The sequence below is a fragment of the Topomyia yanbarensis genome, chromosome 1, assembly GCF_030247195.1.
Source record: "Topomyia yanbarensis strain Yona2022 chromosome 1, ASM3024719v1, whole genome shotgun sequence".
Classification (NCBI taxonomy): Eukaryota; Metazoa; Arthropoda; class Insecta; order Diptera; family Culicidae; genus Topomyia; species Topomyia yanbarensis.
In genome coordinates, this window is record NC_080670.1 from 129,835,442 (window position 1) to 129,857,274 (window position 21,833).

At 40.9% G+C, this 21,833-nt stretch overlaps 1 pseudogene; it reads right to left on the bottom strand.

Moving 5' to 3' along the window:
* Positions 1-4,105: 4,105 nt before the first annotated feature.
* On the bottom strand, positions 4,106-4,187 carry LOC131678110 (U4 spliceosomal RNA; annotated as a pseudogene).
* Positions 4,188-21,833: the final 17,646 nt, after the last annotated feature.

Genomic DNA, 21,833 nt, shown 5'->3' on the forward strand with positions numbered 1-21,833 from the left:
GCCAAAAAGGAGCATGTAACCGTTTCATTACATACGAGAATGTTATATATACAGGTCACGCAAGCTTGTTTTGTATCAGTGGGTGCTCGAGCAACATGCTCGTCCGGACGGTACAATGTGCGGTATCATGTTTGCGTTCCCGTATCAAGCGTCATCGCAAGGTTCTTCGTGATAAAATTCAGGGAATCACCAAATCTGCCATTCGGCGTCTGGCTCGTCGTGGTGGTGTAAAATGCATCTCCGATTTAATCTACGAATGCTGATGGTGTGCAGGAAAATGTCATCCGAGATGCCGTGACCTACACTGAACACGCCAAGCGCAAAACCGCAATGAATGTCGTCTATACTCTGAAGCGGCAGGGACGCACTTTGTATGGATCTGGAAGTTGAAAAGGTAGAACTCACTTGTATCATTATAAAAAAGCCCTTTTCAGGGTCACCAAAATCATTTCAAAGAATAAGTTTGCATTTTCTGTTTCATGGACTGTTTCTCCCTGGAGAGTAATTTGGGTTAAACTCTAAATTATGATTTATTTCAGTACGCAAATTGCAAATATGGTCAGAAACAAACTGGAGTGAAGTCTAATGGCAGATCACTCTAAGAATGTATAACAAATTTGCATCAAATTAGAAAAAATGCATTTAATTTCCATTTTTGCATCAGCTTTGCACTCCCTCGCAGAAAAGTTTGTTTAACAAACGTCCTACGTTGATCCACTTTGTTCGACATTTTGTTAAATGTAGGGCTAGTTTTTCGGTAGGGTTTTGACGTCTTACACGCAACGCAAGCAACATTGCACGCAACGCAAAAACATTGCACGCAACGCAAAATACATTATGAATTTCTATTTTGATGGAAATAAATGCATTTAATTTCGCTGATTTTTTAAAATGCATCACAAGTGATCTGCCCCTAGAGTGAAGTGGAAAACATTTTTACTAGGCGCATTCAAAAAAGGTTTCAATTCTCAAACATTACCAAGGTGCCGTATTACATTACTCTTTTTACCCTGAGTGTTCGATAATCTCCGTATTGGAAACACAATTTCAATTTTGTTCTTTATCAAAAATATGTGGTCGACTAACGAAGGGGTGGAGCTACGAAGAACACATATTGAGGACAACACAAAAAAGGACGAGCTTACATTGTGCTGTAGTCAGGTATAAAAACTCAGCATGCTGTTGCTCACGCTCAGTTCGTTTCCAGCATCAGCATGCAGCAGTTCGTTTGCAGCATCTCCCGCTAAATTCAAACCGCCGTTCGTTTGCTGCTGTCAGAAGAGTTGGCCAAGCACGCCGTCTTCGATGGCACCAAAACTGTTACCATATACACCAGCTCCAAGTAAATTTCGAACACTGCCCAAACAAAAGGCCCTTTTCAGGGCCATCAATTTATCGACAAAGAATCGAATTGAAGTTCTGTTGTTACAAGCATCAGAAAGTGGCTTGCCAAAAGCGTGGGATGGTAAGTGAGCCACTTGTGAACAATATCGTCGCATTCACGTAGAATGGCACAAAATCAAAAAGTTACTTGTGTGATTTGTAGACAGGTTAGTGTAATGATTCAATTTACAAAAATCGAACGTTTACTAAAGTTTCGATATAGGTGCTCCGTTTCAAAATTTTCGGCCAGAATGTTGCCTGTTTTTCTAAAAGTGAAAATCTGCTATTGTACTGAATGAAAATCTTCGATTTTTGCGCTGATTGGAAATAGTTGTGACTAGTTGTGTAGAATTACTGAAAATAACAGATTTTGTGAAAGCAGTGGTTGGTCCATACAATTCGATTCCAAGCGAGCCAGACTAGTTTTCGTTGGAAGGTCCATCTCTGACAATAGAAATAAACTATTTTATTTTGAATTCAACTACAACTTCCTTGAAAACAGGACAGCTAAAAAACTTTTGGGAAAAAAACGCGCAAACCTAAATTTTCCACTATAGTAAAAACTAGTGCCCCCGCCGCACAGCATCATCAAGATTGATAGTTTTTCAAGCCAGGTGGAAAGGGGGAGGGAGGTTGTAAGGCAATGGAAAATTTCATTTATAATAATAATACTTTATAATTGGCTGGTCCTGAAAACAACTTGTTGGTTTGTGGTTTATTTTGGGTCACAATTTAGGCCCGCTCGATTTCTGATAGCTGTGAATTTTCTCGCAGGGCGATAGTTTCTGTTCGATAGCGATGAGGTTTCTTAACGCCAACCGTGACTGGGGCACTTTTACACGGCCTTCGTTGCCAACCAGCCCCCTGTCAAGGACGACGTCCAGCCAGTATCACTGCCATGAAAGGCAAAACATTGATTTTGAACCGAATGATTAGAAGCTGTATTTAGTTACAAAATGTCGATTTTCTGAATAATATTTATCTTATTGGATTCGATTCACAAGATGGTGGTAGGCCAACGATAAATTTTACAGCGAACTTATCAGGGTTACCACTTTCACAGATTTTTTCAGTGGAGGCATTGTTCGATGCACTTTCACAGATCACACATTTTTTTCAAGTTCCGCTGATTTCTTTATTATTTCCTCAAATACTCAGATGCATTGACGGATGTCTTTGAATTTCTCATAACATGAATGAAGAGTCAAGGCGCATTGGTCTCGGTTTAATTATATTTTGGGGATATTATGACGTTTGGCTGTAGTGGCCTTGTCCCGAATTACGCGAATATCTATTTTCGAGCCAAAATCTGTGTATTCGTACATACAGTTTCTTGGTTTAAAAAGAGGATATGAATCGGAATACATACTGATTTTTATGCATTTTTTTTGGCAACCTTGATAGCAGTCTGTCAACATGCTATCTCTATCCCACTCCCTGTACACGGAGTAAACGGCAGTGAGGTGATCAAAGTTTCATGCCACACATATATACATGCAAGCATGAGCGACACTGAGTACCAGACATGCACACGCTCGTATTATTATGCACAGGTCGGACTTACACTGGGATAGTTGGGAACCCGAAAATGATTGTGGAAAGACATCGGAGTATTTATGTCACGTGATGTATTTGAAAGTGTTCGCGATGAAGGGATAGCGCCTAATTCATGTGATCTCGAATCAGCATCGTTCATTTTGTTTGTCACTGGATTCGGGAGCTGACACGTACAACCACATTCAAGAGAAAGGGGAGCAATTTTTTTTCTCAAACAGTGCTAGCGGGTATCAAGACGATAGAGTAAAGTGCGGATTTTCGTCCTGTTGGAGGGGGGGGTGCCTCTCTGGTTCATTGGATGCTCGGCCTGCGGTCGAGGAGATGCGTAGGGATTGGCGTCGACAGCTTTGCTTCGTTTGAGGGAGCCAGTGTTTGGACGAGTCGGGTGCCGCAGTTGTTGCCATACCTTTTGACACAGCGCGTTGAGCGGAGATGGCTGGTGCTGCTCTGACCGGCAGCTTCGGGTGGGTGGGGTGATGGTAGCGATGTGGTGGGGATGGGCTCATTGCCCTATGTGTATTATATGATATTTGATACAGGCAGCCCGTGAATGCAACTGTAAGCTTATTCGTGGTACGTTTTTCTTATATAGAGTAATATTCATGTTTTTGCACTGTTTATGCTGTCGCCCCGCCGGTTTGCACCCGTTGGACGGGGCAGCGTCTGCCGTCTTTAAGTACTATATGCATCTGCCCGATCCGTTTCGGTGCCGTGCGCGGACACCGGTATTCTTTCGTACGGTTCACAGTTGTCCGACACAGTGCCGTGCCGGGACGGGCCTGTCAACACGATTTTGTCATGTAATTGATTCATTGTGTATGCAAGTTGTTGTTGTAGCGAGAGTTTTGATGAAAGCCGTCAAGGCTTTGGGGGAGTTGTACGAAACAAATTTGAATTTTTTCGTCGGCCGGCAGCGGTGCGAGAGGGGTAGGTCATGGAAGATGCTACGTTGTTTGCAGGGGTGAGGCTGGAGTTTTGTGACGGAATGCTGCAAGGGGGGAGGAAGGGGTCGAGAATCGCCGAAAGGAGGCTGCGTCATTTGTGCACGACCCCTTATTGTATTGGTTCTACGGAACGAGACGGAGATGTTGATGCCGTTTTCTGTGCGTTCCTTGGATTGTGGACCGGGTGGTTCGTGGGGTGGAGCAGAGCCCTCACTGGTGTCCGTGGTGGTATTAGTTTTCAACTAGCAATAATCGCACCTCGGTTTTACCTCATTGGTTACGATATCGCCACTGCGCAAAGCCGTGGTGGGGTCTTTGTCATATTACTTCGGTAAACATTTTATTGCAAATGATTTTCTGCGGGTATGATTTTCGAAGCCGATGGGATACATTGCCTCTATTTATGAACCAATTTATTATGCGATTCACCGACACATATCATAACATCTCGCGTACATTTTGTTCACTCATTTGAGGAGAAAGTATGTAATACAGTATTATGATACTATCACGATTTAATCAAGGTAACTGTTAATTATAATAAAATTTAATTAGGTATCAACTTTTCTATTACGAGATAGCTTGAAGCAGTAAGCATAATCGTACCAGAACTATCTTATTATTCTAGTATTGTGGAGTTTCACCAGAATAAAGAAACACGAAAAAAATAACATTTTCACTTGTCGATTGAAAAATTCTGTTAAATATAAGCAACACTCCCGATAGCCGGCTGTCCGGAGTTTAAGTTGCATATTTCGCGCATTTCCGTATTAATACAACAAACGATAAATCTAATCTCAATTCTCGGCAGCCGGCTGCCCAGAGCAGTAATTACATTATAACGCATCAGAGAGTTACATAGATCGTATCATTTATCAAGGTGAATCCTGATCTATGTAGCTATTGATCCCATCCCACTAACCAAAATTCCTTCCCGTGACAACCGCAGAGATGCAGAGGTATACACGGTCTCTATAACAACGGTTGTCACACTAACATTTCCTTCCTTTCCCGATGACTGTAAGGACGTTGCCGGCGCCGTTATTGACACCTCAAAATTTAGAACCCTCTAAACGTGCACATTGAGGATGCAAAGCTACTCCCAGGCTCCATTCGTTGATTCTCTGTGCAATTTTGCTTGTTCTGGTCAATCACGGAGTAGCAACTACGAATTGTATGGTCATCATGCTCATGCTCATGCTCAAAATGTCGATTTTCTGAATAATATGATATTGAATCATCCCACAAGAAGCAGAACGTCGTAGCATAGTGCCGAACATAATTCTTTGTTTGAGGCTTTATAGCTATAACTCCCCATATATGTCGGTCGCTGTCAAACTCCATATGATGGTATAGGGTTGCCAGGGGGCTGTTGCCAACTGCTTGCGGGGAGCCTTTCCTCCGGTGGACTTACGAGCGGTTTGTTTGGTACAGGCCATGTAGCGTAAAATGCTGATCTGCTACTTCTCTGATGCTGGTAGTAGGACGACGGTCAACCGCTCGTTTGCGTGCCTTCATTCATAAAAGTTCAACAATATTTTCAAAGAATGTTGCAAATTGTCAACTTGATAATTCCAAAAATAATCCAAATAAACTATGAATGTGCTAAAGTCGGCAAAATCGCATAGAAATTGCTTATTCCAGAGCAGAATTTACCGGTCTAAAGTGTATTCTACTTCACTCCGGTTATGTCTCTGACATTACCCACCCATCTTTTTTTATAATGATACAAGTGAGTTCTACCTTTTCAACTTCCAAAACCATACAAAGTGCGTCCCTGCCGCTTAGGAGTATAGACGACATTCATTGCGGTTTTGCGCTTGGCGTGTTCAGTGTAGGTCACGGCATCTCGGATGACATTTTCCTGCACACCATCAGCATTCGTATATTAAATCGGAGATGCATTTTACACCACCACGACGAGCCAGACGCCGAATGGCAGATTTGGTGATTCCCTGGATTTTATCACGAAGAACCTTGCGATGACGCTTGGTACGGGAACGCAAACATGATACAAAACAAGCTCGTGTGACCTGTATATATAACATTCCCGTATGTAATGAAACGCTTACATGCTCCATTTCGACGGCTCTGCGTGGGATATGCTGGCAAATTGCGCATTTTCCTCGCTGTTCCGAAGGATTTTCTGAAAATCTTTGTTTTGGTTTTTTGTAGTAGTCGCAGTAATTCCGAAATTTAATACGAAATACGTGCACAAATTTCCGATCAGATAGTGCAAAAATATTGCGATTTCGTCCAGTAGAACGGAAGATATTCGCATTTCAAACCTGGGAAAATTTCTCAACTGAAATTTTTGAAACGGGACCCCATATTGAAACGTTAAAAGTATTCTACTTCAAAAGAAAATGTGACTAACATAGCCGAAATAAAAAAGGAAAAAAGAAGTAGTATTATGCCGAATCTAAATGAAGGTTATAAACACTTATTATGCAATTTAACCTTGTCTTCCTCAGTTCGATTAGCTTGCACGAGATATGCGGTAATTCGAGCAGGAATCGAATCCGGTAGTAGCGCTTCGCTGGAACTTTTCAGCAGTGTAACGTTGCCTGTACTCGTACAATGAGCACACGAAACTGAAAGGAGCGATAGATTATCACTGAAAGATATCTACATTGCGAGAAATGACTTTAGTACTAACCTGTTTTTCGTTACAGCCAACTAATGGTAGCACGGCAATGTTCCCCAACCGCACCATCCTACGCCAGTGGATGCCATATGCTAGTGAGCCATGACCACGTGTTTTTTTACAATGGAGAAGACGTTTACGTACTAGCCCAGTACACGTGATATTAGTAGGTGTCCAAGCTACCACACGGGGTGTACTGGGGGCGAGTCGGGCTCGAATGGTGATGCTGCCATTAATACCGACTAAACTCCATTGGGCTCCGCCATCGTTCCCCCCAGGCATTACCTCTAGGTATTACTTCTGGGGGGATGGCTGTACTTGATGTACTCATTCATTCTCACTCACGCGTTCATACGTCCCGTATGAGGCTTACTTGGGTGCTCTCTCTATCGCACCTTGATTCACTCTCTAACACTCCACATGAGGCTGACTTTTGTGCTCACCTTTTTCGTTCCTTGCAGGCTGACTTGTATGCTCACCTTACTCATTCTTTGCTAGGCTTACTTTTGTGCCTTTTACTTTTACGCCTCTAGCATACCATGTGAGGCTGACTTGGATGCTCACCCTATCACCTGGTTCACTCTCGATCGTACCACACTATTATACCCCTGTCGCTCCCCCTGGCATCCCATGTGGGACATTTTTCTTAGGCCCCACTTCTGACATACCATGCGAGGCTGACTTGTGTACTTACCTTTCTCATTCCTTGCTAGGCTTACTTTTGTGCTAGCCTTTACCATACCATGTGAGGCTGACTTTTGTGCTCACCCTTAACATACCGTGTGAGACTGACTTGGATGCTCACCCTTTCACTCCTCTGCCACGCCACGAGGCATCGATAGCTAAGTCCCAACATACTACGCTACGACCCTCCCATCTTGGCATGAGGCAGCCCACTTATACGCCTATACACTCGCTCTTCTGCCTTGCTTCGGGGTGGCTGGATTTACCCCTTACGCGGTTGCCAGTCGCTGCGCCAAACCTGCCTCAGCATGAACAGACCATTCACTCCCTTTTTTGCGCTCGGCCTTTTTCGCTCCAACTAACCAATCACTAGTTAGCCGTGCCCGTCGTCTGTTGCTCGGTTCGCCAAATTACCTGTAGCCTACTGGCAATCTGGGTGGTAGCAGCCGAGACTGCGTTCCTCTTCTCCACCGATTGACACATCCGCTGAATAAGGGTATCAGGGGTTGTGTCCCAGCCACAGACGTCAAGCATTGCTCTTCTTTCGACGTCGAACCGATGACATACGAACAGTATGTGTTCCGCAGTTTCGTCTACACCTGGGCAGTCCGGGCAGACTGGGACATCCGCGTGCCCGAACCTGTGGAGGTACTGTCGGAAACAGCCATGGCCTGACAGGAATTGTGTCAGGTGGAAGTGAACTTCCCCATGGGGTCTTCCCACCCAGCTCGATATGCTAGGTATCAGCCGGTTGGTCCACCTACCTTTCGAGGAGTTCTCCCACTCACGCTGCCATCTGGCGACCGAGGTCACCCTGGTGCGCTCGCGGGCTCCCCTATTTCCACGTAGCTCGGAGCACTCCTCATCTTCCCGAATGACCAGCCCGATTGGCATCATGCTCGCTATCACGCAGGATGCATCGTGTGATACCGTGCGGTAGGCAGATATCACTCTGAGGCACATCACGCGGTAGGTGCTCTCCAGTTTCTGTAGGTAACTGGTTACCCTCAGTGCTCTTGACCATGACGGGCCGCCGTACCTGAGGATAGATACGACAACGCCTGCCAGTAACCTACGTCTACTAGCGCACACCTTTGAGCTGTTGGACATCATCCTCGATAGTGCCGCAACAGCAGTCGACGCTCTATTGAATGTATAGTCGACGTGGCTGCCGAAGGTCAGCTTATCGTCTATAATGACTCCGAGAGACTTCAGACTCCGCTGTGTGGTGATCACGACTTCTCCCACATGGATAACTGCATGTTGTGCCGACTTGCGGTTGTTGACGATAACTACCTCCGTCTTATGCTGAGCGAGCTCCAGGCCTCTCGTGCTCATCCATTCCTCCACCGTGTTGATCGCGTGTTCTGCAGTTAGTTCTACCTCAGGGCTTGACTCCCCGTAGACCTCCAAGGTTACGTCGTCGGCAAAGCCGACGATCTTGACCCCAGCAGGACCTGACAGGAATTGTGTCAGGTGGAAGTGAACTTCCCCATGGGGTCTTCCCACCCAGCTCGATATGCTAGGTATCAGCCGGTTGGTCCACCTACCTTTCGAGGAGTTCTCCCACTCACGCTGCCATCTGGCGACCGAGGTCACCCTGGTGCGCTCGCGGGCTCCCCTATTTCCACGTAGCTCGGAGCACTCCTCATCTTCCCGAATGACCAGCCCGATTGGCATCATGCTCGCTATCACGCAGGATGCATCGTGTGATACCGTGCGGTAGGCAGATATCACTCTGAGGCACATCACGCGGTAGGTGCTCTCCAGTTTCTGTAGGTAACTGGTTACCCTCAGTGCTCTTGACCATGACGGGCCGCCGTACCTGAGGATAGATACGACAACGCCTGCCAGTAACCTACGTCTACTAGCGCACACCTTTGAGCTGTTGGACATCATCCTCGATAGTGCCGCAACAGCAGTCGACGCTCTATTGAATGTATAGTCGACGTGGCTGCCGAAGGTCAGCTTATCGTCTATAATGACTCCGAGAGACTTCAGACTCCGCTGTGTGGTGATCACGACTTCTCCCACATGGATAACTGCATGTTGTGCCGACTTGCGGTTGTTGACGATAACTACCTCCGTCTTATGCTGAGCGAGCTCCAGGCCTCTCGTGCTCATCCATTCCTCCACCGTGTTGATCGCGTGTTCTGCAGTTAGTTCTACCTCAGGGCTTGACTCCCCGTAGACCTCCAAGGTTACGTCGTCGGCAAAGCCGACGATCTTGACCCCAGCAGGAACTTCAGTCTCAGAACCCTCTCATACATGAGGTTCCATAGCACCGGGCCTAGGATCGAGCCCTGCGGGACTCCGGCGGTGATCGGAACCCTTTTCTGACCGGCATCGGTCTCGTATAGCAGTACGCGGTTCTGGAAGTAACTTTCCAAGATCCGTTACAGACCCACCGGTAGGCTAAGCCGGTGTAACGAGAGCGCGATGGCATCTCAGCTTGCGCTGTTGAACGCGTTCTTCATGTCAAGTGTCACTAACGCACAGTATCGAATGCCTCGCCTTTTTCGTTGGATCGCTATCTCGGCAGTCTTTATCACTGAGTTGATAGCGTCCACTGTGGACTTACCCTTCCGAAAGCCAAACTGGTTGCTTGACAGGCCGTTCGTACCTTCTACGTACGGGGTTAGCCTGTTGAGGATGATCCTCTCAAGCAATTTGCCAGTCGTGTCGATCAGACAGATTGGTCTGTACGCCGATGGGTCGCCTGGCGGCTTCCCGGGCTTCGGCAACAGCACCAATTTCTGCCTTTTCCATCTATCGGGGAAACGGCACTCGTCAAGGCATCTCTGCATAGCTAGCCTTCGGGTTTGCTATGATCGCTGCCTTGAGAGTGCTGTTTGGAACTCCATCCGGCCCTGGAGCTTTGTTCATTGCTAGGGATTAAGCCACTGCGAGTAGTTCTTCATTCGTCACTGGAGCCACCATTTCAGCCGTGCCCGCACTGTCTCGTAGTGCAGGTGGCCAGGGGCTTGTGGCTCGAGACGAGAAGAATACTTCGATAATCGTCGCCAACCGGTCCGGAGACCGTTCTGGGGGTGAAGAGCCCCCTTTGGTCTTGGCTATTATGATTCTGTAGGCGTCATCCCACGGATTCGCGTTGGCGCTCTCGCACAGGTTGTCGAAACACGCTCTCTTGCTGTTTTTAATGGCCTTGTTAAGGGCCAATTTCGTAGCTCGAAACACTTAATGGCGGTTTTCTCTTGCATCTTCGATGCGAGCTCTTTGCATCCTACGTCTAGCTCTGACGTAGGCTGATCGTAGAGCTGCAATCTCGGCACTCCACCAGTATACCGGACATCTACCGTTTCTTGGCAGGGTTTTCTTCGGCATAGTGGCGTCGCACGCGCGTGATAGAACGGCTATCAGCGCATCCCCGCTTAGACTGTCGGTGTTGGCCTCCAGTCCCAGAGCCGCGGTGAAAGCTTCGCTGTCGAAGTGATTGGCCTTCCACCCGCGTACCTGACAGGGAGGTACGCGGGTGGAAAGCCCCTCCTCGCCGCAGCGACGACATAGCTTGCTCCTGTCTGTGCCCTTACATTCGTAAGATTTATGGCCGGACTCAAAGCACCGATAGCACCTATCCACTGAAGGCGGCTGGGATATGCTAATTGGGCATACCGACCAGCCGATCTTCAGTTTACCTTTCACGTTCCATCCTCCTTTACCAGGGCTTTGGACCTGTAGCTCTGGTTCTCAATAGTTCCAGGTACCAGGAGATCCGTCATTCGCTAGCGGAGTTAGCCATGACCACGTGTGAACGCAATTGAAGGGCATAGCTCGAACTCTGGAAAACATCCAAAACCTGGCTTCATCTCTAGATATTTGGTTTCAGAATCAAACTTTTGTCCCGCACCGGCAAGTTCCTCCATCAGTGTGCCGTGTAAGGGTTAACATAAATAAATAAAAAATAAATAAATAAATAAAAAAAATCCCGCGTATAAATTATCCGGTAAAATAACTTGTGGGCCGCCGGAAAAATCTTCACTAACATCATTTTGAACGCCAACGCAAGTTAGAGTTGAACGTTGCTGGCCATCTTGAAATCTACTACATGATGAAATTCAGCCAGAACCACCACTACGTCTAGAAGGTGCATTGGCTTTGTTAACCCTTCGGAAGTCACGTATATGGCCCACTGAACGAGCTGCCGCTGATGCCTTAAGACGATTTCACTAGTTTTTCAGAGCAGCGTGCACTCAGTGCACTTTCCGCAGTAACACTCAATTTCACCTGATTAGTACCGTGACCGTTTTTGAGTACTTTGGTATGCATTGAAACCAACACTTAAAACAGCTTCTGCTAAAATCTAAACTGATAAAGGATCGTCCAGCAGCAGCACTAGCTTTACCTACCTACTAAATGCCATTCTACGTAGCCGGAATTCCGTAAACAACCCGAGAAAGTGAAAACAGTAAAGCATCAGCTGTTCAATGACAACTCGGTTAACTACACACACACACAACCAAACCTGCACTCGATTTGCACTGAAGTGTTCCATTGACACCGTATCAGTGCAAAACACCGGCGCGGTGTCAGTGCCATCAATCGAAAACCCTAAGTAAAACTATCTGAGAACGCCCTATCAAAAAAATGCGGACGAACATGGTCAGACGATTTAAACAGTTTGACGTTTAACTCAACTCGCCTGTGCAAATGCAATTTGCGAATGCGATTTAAAGGCAATTTCAACACTTAGGCAAATTTTGTGGCGGCTGAAAAGGACTTGGTTGTATTTGCGTTTTTCAAACATGGCGGTTCATGTTTGGCTTAAGCTTAAAATAGTTTTTTTTAACGATTGGCGTGTTCTCGCTTGTATTTTGTTTGTCTAGTGCACTTCATTTAGCCAACGAATGTGGGAAATTGTGGAATCGTGTAAATATAGTGGAACAAGATATCTGACCTAGTCTTCATTACGTCAGATTGTGATAAGTTTTGGTGTGCAATATTAATTTCACTATTGATTCTTCCTATGGTTTGGTAGTGATTACCTAGGGTACTGGTAAGTATATGTGAGTAGATAATGAATCCGGAAATAAGAATTATTTGTAATTTTTATATTAGGCGATTAAATGGTGCGTTCCCTGGGCGATTTGGGGGCGAATTAAGGGCGGGTAGAGCGGTTAAAAAATGACGACGGCAAATCGCCCAAATGTTGCATTTGAAATAGCCCCCTAATTGCCAGCAATTTGCTGGCAAATTGAAGGGCAATTAGCGCATCCGAGTTGGCAAATAGCCCCCGTTAGCCAGCAACTTGCCCTTTTTGACTAGGCCAGTTGCAAGGAATGAATACTTCCGCACGAAAAAAAATATACACTGAAAGAATGTTGTGTCATTTTTCACAAAAACAAAAATTTATGATAAAAATTCAAATTGCAAAAAAACCCATTTTGTCTGATTTTTTATATTTTGTCAACAAAAACCTAAGGAGAAAACAAATATTTTGAATGTAATTTCATGATGGAGAAATTATCACCAAAAAAGTTTTTCTAACAATAACTTTATACATGTTTTTAAATTTGATACTAATTGACATACAAAACTGTAATTTTATTGCAGAATATAATTCTAAGTATCATTTTAAATCAAAATGCATTTAACAAATATCTTGCAAAATGTGATAGTTTTCGAGATATTTGGAATTTTGCTCCAACAAGAACAATTAATTCATGTAATTATTTCCTTTTCAAAAGTTATTCGCGTTACCCCATCATAAATTGTAAAAAGTCTCATGTTTATCGTTTTACAGACATAAAAGAAGCTTTTTCAGTGTATTTAGATCATGGAGAAGCTTTAAATAAAAAAGTTTTCCTAACATTAACTTTTGACAAATTTTCATAATTCATACTATTTGCAGTCAAAACTAGAATTTTATTTTATAAATATGATTCTAAACGCCATTTTAAATCGAAATTCTTATAACAAAAATTTTCTGAAATGTAGTAGTTCTCGAAATATTTTAAATTTTGTTTTAACGACACAATTGGGCCATTAAGCTATATATATATAGTTTTCCGTTCCATTCGATAAATAGACCTTTCTCGTCAAAAATTTTTATATGATAGGATGCTTCCTTTTCGTTACTGCCTATTGCCGCGATGATTTGGTACCTCTAACTATTGAAAAAATAAAAAATAGTGCAAGCTGCCTATTTAACCCCATATTCTGAATACCTGTCTTGCCTTGCTTCCCCGTATTTTTACATATATATTAGTAAATCTGCAGATTTTGCATTTTCACTGCAGATCTTTTGCAGATTACAAATATTTAGCAGAACAAAGCCTATGCCAGCCAATTTATTCGCCTGCTTTCAACATTTTTGATCATTTAATATATATATATATATATATATATATATATATATATATATATATATATATATATATATATATATATATATATATATATATATATATATATATATATATATATATATATATATATATATATATATATATATATATATATATATATATATATATATATATATATATATATATATATATATATATATATATATATATATATATATATATATATATATATATATATATATATATATATATATATATATATATATATATATATATATATATATACTACATTTCTATGTCAAATTTATTGAAGATTTTTGTAGCAATCTGCAGACTTTTATATATTTACTGCAGGCTATTGTTTAAATGGACCTGGCATCACTGATGCTGAAATGATTCATTCATATACCCGCTTAAAAATTACTCGTTTACCAATATTCCATTTTTATCGTCGAACCCCAAATAGTTTATGTTTTGGTGAAGTCCTACGGCAGCATAGAATTTCCCACCAGGAAAATATCCACATTTACCATAGATACGTGTGCAATAGAATTCAGAGAACATGTTCAATGTTTCCGAAATGTTTATGGTTAGGTCAGTGGAACTGTTTTCCTTATAATTTCGCTGAAGTTTTTTCTTGCAGTAACCGAAAACGAATTCTATTGGGTTGAAAAACGGAGTGTATGGTGGCAGGAAAACTACATGTATGCCCATGGATCGCAAGTATTCTATTATGCGACTGTGGCAGTGAGTTCTTGCTCCATCCAACACCCAAACGGAATGAATTCCAGGATGTCGATATACGACAGCACTCAAAGAATTTTCTTCTTGTAAATGTTCCCTCGGTTAGAAAACTATTTAGTATCCCGTATTGCCCGAGAAAGCATAACAAAGATATTCGAGCTTTACGCGTAAACTCTCCTCTGTATATCAATTTTTCCCCGACCTTGGCATATCCCCGGTTCCTTAATAACCCTCTATTATCTATGGATACTTCATCCAAAAAAACAAGGTTATGAAGATCCCAATTAATCAAGGCTAGTTCATTCACAAACCGGCAAATTTGAATGTTCTGTATTTGGATAGCTCGTCGTTCCAGAACTTTGTATGTGTATCCCTCGGCATGCAATATCCGCGATATTGAAGATGTACTTATTGGACACTGGAAGGTTTTCTCAAACTGATGCTTTGCTTCATCAAGAAACATAATAGGGTTTCTGTTGAACAAATGTATAAGCCATCGTCGTTTTACTGTAGTAAACTGGAGAAACACTTTTTTCCTTTCTTTGCGAGATACCATACCATCAGCTTCGTAATGCTTAATCCAGCAGGCAATCGTAGTGTGGTGTTTCCCAAATATTCTAGCACAGGCCGTTTTGGATAGCCCCAGGAAAAAATATGCGTATAGAACATGGTATTTAGTATTAGAAGAGGCATGTCTGCCCAACACCTCCTTTTTTATACGATCCATTGTTGTGTCAGTTATATAATAATAAATATAAATTCGATATCTTTAGAAAACCGATTAAAACACATCCTTTTCGAAAAGTATTCACAGAAGATTTGACGTTTGTTTATTTACATTACAATGATTGACAGTTTATATCTGACATGCGCACAACTATGATCATGACCGTGCGGCGCATGGCTGAAACAGCAGGATGTGGATTTTAGAAAAGATTCGCAATACTACAATACAAAAACAATAAACTTTAGCGTTTTTACAGTAAATTTCAATGTAAAATAGACTTTTACAGTGAAAAAGGGGGGGTGGTTATGTATCTTAACATTAAAAAAATCAATTTTTCTCCATACATTTTTTTCTCGAAAACAGTAAAATTTAATGTGGATGCACTGTATCAGTTTTTTGCTGAACAGTGAAATTTAATGTTACATGAAATTCTTGATATATATATATATATATATATATATATATATATATATATATATATATATATATATATATATATATATATATATATATATATATATATATATATATATATATATATATATATATATATATATATATATATATATATATATATATATATATATATATATATATATATATATATATATATATATATATATATATATATATATATATATATATATATATATATATATATATATATATATATATATATATATATATATATATATATATATATATATATATATATATATATATATATATATATATATATATATATATATATATATATATATATATATATATATATATATATATATATATATATATATATATATATATATATATATATATATATATATATATATATACTACATTTCTATGTCAAATATATTGAAGATTTTTGTAGCAATCTGCAGACTTTTATATATTTACTGCAGGCTATTGTTTAAATGGACCTGGCATCACTGATGCTGAAATGATTCATTCATATACCCGCTCGAACGTGCCTGGCAGAATTCCCCTCAAATAGCCGGCAGCGAAATAAAAAGTCTGGCAGAATTTCTGGGGGTCTGGCTGGCAGAGCGCTGCCCAGCCGGCCGGCTCAAATGCAACAACCGTTTCTGGCAGAATTTTTCGCCTTACGGTTATTAACGGTTTTTTCTGCCGGATTTCTGCCAGGCACGCACCGGCAGGACCGGTTTTGTACCGCTTCAGGTTTTGCTTGTATTTTTTCTTAATTTTTTTAAAATTTTATGCAAATTTATAATAAAAACATGTCTGGAGACATGAAATCCATATTACTTTGAAACCAAAATCATTGTTTCTTCCTATTTTTTCATCTGCCAAAACTATCCTTCTTGGAAAAATGTAAATATGGCGAAAATGAAACAACGATAAATAAAACAGAACCGGTGAGGCGAATCTGCCTGCCATAACTGGAAGGAGTATAGCTGAATTCTGGCAGCGCCATTTTGATAATTTTGACAGCTGCCGGAATCCTGACGGATTTTTGCTGGCTGCCCGTTTTTCTTCCAAGCGGGTAGCTGTCAAAAACATAGAGCATTGTATGAAAATGTATAACCTCACTTTTCTGACAGTTCAGTGTGCTTGTTTACCTAAGACTTGTTTACATGGACTTTAAAAATTTACATTACTTGAATACTTTCGATGCTCTTTGTTCACACATTGACCAATCGGCACTGGATGTAATACCCGGTGACATATGCTGAATCGCAAGATCAAGTATTGGGCTATAAAACGTTTGCTTTCTGGATGATGGATAAGGATTTGTACACATTTGTTTGTTTGCTCGTGGGTTAAGTCCTAACAAGATGATCTGATTGATTACTCATTTTAGGTGGTGAAGTTTACCTGAACTGTATAGGTAACGAATTCGGTTGATGATAAGTTGTTGAAATGATTTTGTTCGTTCAATGCCCATATCGAAGAACGTTTCCATTGGTCAGAATGCCTCCCGGATAGAATTTTACAATAGTATTTACCCTACAAACAATCATAGAACAATAAATATTATAGTTATTACTGTTTACACATTGTTGGATGCAAAGTTCTCACAGTAGATTTACAATAAAATTTCATGTAACATTAAATTTCACTGTTTAGCAAAAAACTGATACAGTGCATCCACATTAAATTTTACTGTTTTCGAGAAAAAAATGTATGGAGAAAAATTGATTTTTTTAATGTTAAGATACATAACCACCCCCCCTTTTTCACTGTAAAAGTCTATTTTACATTGAAATTTACTGTAAAAACGCTAAAGTTTATTGTTTTTGTATTGTAGTATTGCGAATCTTTTCTAAAATCCACATCCTGCTGTTTCAGCCATGCGCCGCACGGTCATGATCATAGTTGTGCGCATGTCAGATATAAACTGTCAATCATTGTAATGTAAATAAACAAACGTCAAATCTTCTGTGAATACTTTTCGAAAAGGATGTGTTTTAATCGGTTTTCTAAAGATATCGAATTTATATTTATTATTATATAACTGACACAACAATGGATCGTATAAAAAAGGAGGTGTTGGGCAGACATGCCTCTTCTAATACTAAATACCATGTTCTATACGCATATTTTTTCCTGGGGCTATCCAAAACGGCCTGTGCTAGAATATTTGGGAAACACCACACTACGATTGCCTGCTGGATTAAGCATTACGAAGCTGATGGTATGGTATCTCGCAAAGAAAGGAAAAAAGTGTTTCTCCAGTTTACTACAGTAAAACGACGATGGCTTATACATTTGTTCAACAGAAACCCTATTATGTTTCTTGATGAAGCAATGCATCAGTTTGAGAAAACCTTCCAGTGTCCAATAAGTACATCTTCAATACCGCGGATATTGCATGCCGAGGGATACACATACAAAGTTCTGGAACGACGAGCTATCCAAATACAGAACATTCAAATTTGCCGGTTTGTGAATGAACTAGCCTTGATTAATTGGGATCTTCATAACCTTGTTTTTTTGGATGAAGTATCCATAGATAATAGAGGGTTATTAAGGAACCGGGGATATGCCAAGGTCGGGGAAAAATTGATATACAGAGGAGAGTTTACGCGTAAAGCTCGAATATCTTTGTTATGCTTTCTCGGGCAATACGGGATACTAAATAGTTTTCTAACCGAGGGAACATTTACAAGAAGAAAATTCTTTGAGTGCTGTCGTATATCGACATCCTGGAATTCATTCCGTTTGGGTGTTGGATGGAGCAAGAATTCACTGCCACAGTCGCATAATAGAATACTTGCGATCCATGGGCATACATGTAGTTTTCCTGCCACCATACACTCCGTTTTTCAACCCAATAGAATTCGTTTTCGGTTACTGCAAGAAAAAACTTCAGCGAAATTATAAGGAAAACAGTTCCACTGACCTAACCATAAACATTTCGGAAACATTGAACATGTTCTCTGAATTCTATTGCACACGTATCTATGGTAAATGTGGATATTTTCCTGGTGGGAAATTCTATGCTGCCGTAGGACTTCACCAAAACATAAACTATTTGGGGTTCGACGATAAAAATGGAATATTGGTAAACGAGTAATTTTTAATACATATATTTATCAAGTGAAACATGTTTTATTTGGTTAAAAATGAATAAAAAGTACTTTTAAAAATCGATCGCTGTTTCTTCGGACTGTGAGTTAGATTATCGAATTGCGTATCACTCGCTACACATGGTCAATATCTAAACAATCAGTTACATCTTCCGCTAGTTGACGCCCGAAGCTATCCTCAGCCGCCACAACCGCACCTTCTACATCCGAAAGTAAATTCGCATTAGTAGATTGCATTATGCTTAACGCATTCAATCGTAGTTGCATTGCGTTTGCACAAATCAGCAATTGACTCATATCAGCCTGAAGGTTTTCCAATGCCTCTTTAAATGCAAGGTTGACATTCTGTGCGATTCTTATATCATTCCGCGTGCTGTTCAATACATTTTGACTTCTTGAGGGGATAGTTTGGAACAAGTGAATTAAATGTTGAGGAGGTCCTCGCGTTTTTAATGTTTCCCGCTCAAACGAATCCTTGCTGAGCAAAAGAGAAGCCCATACTGACCAATTTATATCCGCAGAACGATATATGTCTTTATACATCTCCTTTAGCTCTTTCGTCAAGCTATTGAGCACCTGATTCGATGCAGCTCCAGCTCTATCGCGCTCCTCAGGCTTCAACAATTGTGTTCGTAGTAAATCGTACATATTTGCCGATGCAACCGATTCAGAATAAACATGTACAAAGATATTAACTTCTTTTTGTAGCAACTTTTGTAGCCTTTCCGGTTTTTCAAAGAATTGAGCCGGTTTGTAATTTCGCTTTGAAGCTTTTGTTTGAAAGGTGACGAAACTATCGATGTCCTGTAGACCTGGTTCAGCATTTTCGTGCCACTGAACTGTAAAACTGCTGGCATCACCTTTAGGGATGGGTCGGAAAACTGCTTCTCGGCGAATATGTGATTTGCAACAGTCCCATACCGTGCTCATAACTTCTTCAACGGAATCACAATTTATAAATAACTTTCCAACCGAAGGTCCTTTCTTATGACCTTTAAAATTCCGAGCGTAAACGGTAGCAAAGAAAGAGTATAGTTTACGTTTTTCGGTCGAATCTTCATTTTCTCCGCAGTTACTGGTCACTGAACCATTATCCTCCATGGTGTTGCTGGCATCTTCTAGCAAATATTCGGCTCCGCATTCCATTTCACCTACATCCTCGACATCTATATCGTACTCCATATTGGTCCAATAGCTATTTCACAATGATAAAAGAGAAATATTAATTATGAGAAACTAAAAATAACACTTATTTACTAACAACAGAACTGATGTTTTGATTTGTCTGCTTTCTTTTTTTATACCTTTTCATCAGGGCTAAATACACACTACGCTGAAAATACTCAGTGTTAACAAAAAAACGAATACCAACATAAGAGTGAAAGTTGCTTTTTATGAAACTAATTACTGATATTTAGGGTTTTATGAAAGTATTAATTATATTGAACACCACTTTCGACCGCTTTAAAACCATGTTACTATATTTGTTAAGATAGAAGACGAGTATTTTTGTTGATTACTTCGTACTTGTTGATGAATTTCTTTCTTACAGAGTCATTTATGCATAAATATTTTTTGTTTATTATCCTTTCATCAAAGTTATCAAAGTCAATATGAACAATTATCTATTCAATTAGATTAAATTAAACTTAAACAATTAAAATTGAAAATTGGGTAATATTTTTTTTCTTTATGAGGCGTTTTTGTTAGCAAGGTATCGCATAGCATAATGACATATCGATAAGTGACCAAAATGCTAAATTTTCTCAGGATTGACAATATAACACTAAAACTTACTGTAAATTATTGTAAAATTACTGTACTGTCACAGTGAAAATCATGGTTATGTTACTGTACATTTCTATTCGGGCTGCCAGCGTATGATGGCTGCAAACATGAGGACAACAAGGTTATCGCTTTCGCATGGAACAATTATTTATTAATCGTGTTCAAGTTCCATTACAGCAAAAGTTTCGCGTCGATGATCACATTGTCGTTGATTTAGCCGGCAAATGCAAAACAGTGCTCGGCACTGACGATAAGGAGTAAGAAGGATTTGATAGGAGTTATAAGAATGCAGAGCATTATACATTCTGGAAGAATATCAGGGAGGAGAAATTATATGTAAATTTATATTATATCCCGAGTTGCCATCATTTTGGCACCGCAATAAAGGTATCTTTCAACTGCTGTCTTGCTCAAATTGGTAGGAAATAACTAGGCATGCTTCGGAGATCTGTCTTAACGCTCTCTACTTAGCGCAGGATACGCGAAACCGCTGCTAGCTTTCCAAAGAAAATTCCTAATTGCTGCTACTCTATCAGTCTCTCTCGACTGAGGACTACAATTTCGGTCGGATAAATTATGCTATGAAAATTGTATTTCCTGGAATTTCATCTGACGAGATCAATTCATTGCGAGGAATTTCGCTGCGTTTCAATATTGCTTGCCTCTGTAGGTGATGATGTGTGTGGTTCACTTCGGCAGCCTGAATAAATCATCTGCCCAAAAGCCTCTAGGTTATACTATGGCCACTTTAAAAACGCCCTGCTATTTAGTCTTGTAGCTATCGGAATGTCAGTCCTGGCACTCTTCTCGACTATTCCTGGCACTGTACCGCTGATGTCGCACTTATTACGGTATTCAAACTTGGCGAAAGCGGCAGTAGTTTCGTCGGAATTGTTCACTCGACAAGCAGTAAGTGCAAGGACTCTGCTACTTATGCCTGAGCCCCTCGTTGAAACCTTCGTCCTGCCGGAGTGTTAGCTTCGCCGGATACCGGAGCGTATTGCTGAACCGAAGCAGTCTGCTACTGGCGCTGCTTCCTTCGAATCGGAATCGTTGAATATTCCCGTTAGCCGAATGTCCAATGTGGCCGAAGGCAAACCGATTGCAGTAACACCACCAGCCGTATCTGACATTTTAGCCTTTAATCCAAGTCCCTGTCATTGACATAGCGACAGACGAGTGCGGCGCAGGCTGGACCATCGGTTGACTCGGTGCCGGACGGGTCGAAACAGCTGCAACAGGAGCGGACCTAGAATGGGGTGTCCAATTGCCATAGATCACCAAAATGCTCTGCGACTAACATTGTAAACAAAACAAACCAAATGAAATTGATCGCAACAACGATAAAATAATCGAAATTCTACCCAAACATTTGAAACATTTGAAAAGGGTCTAACTGCCAAACGTAAACCTTGAGAAAAAGGCAAAAGAAGTTTGGATCGAATTCATTATAATTCTATTTAAAAAATTTAATACTGT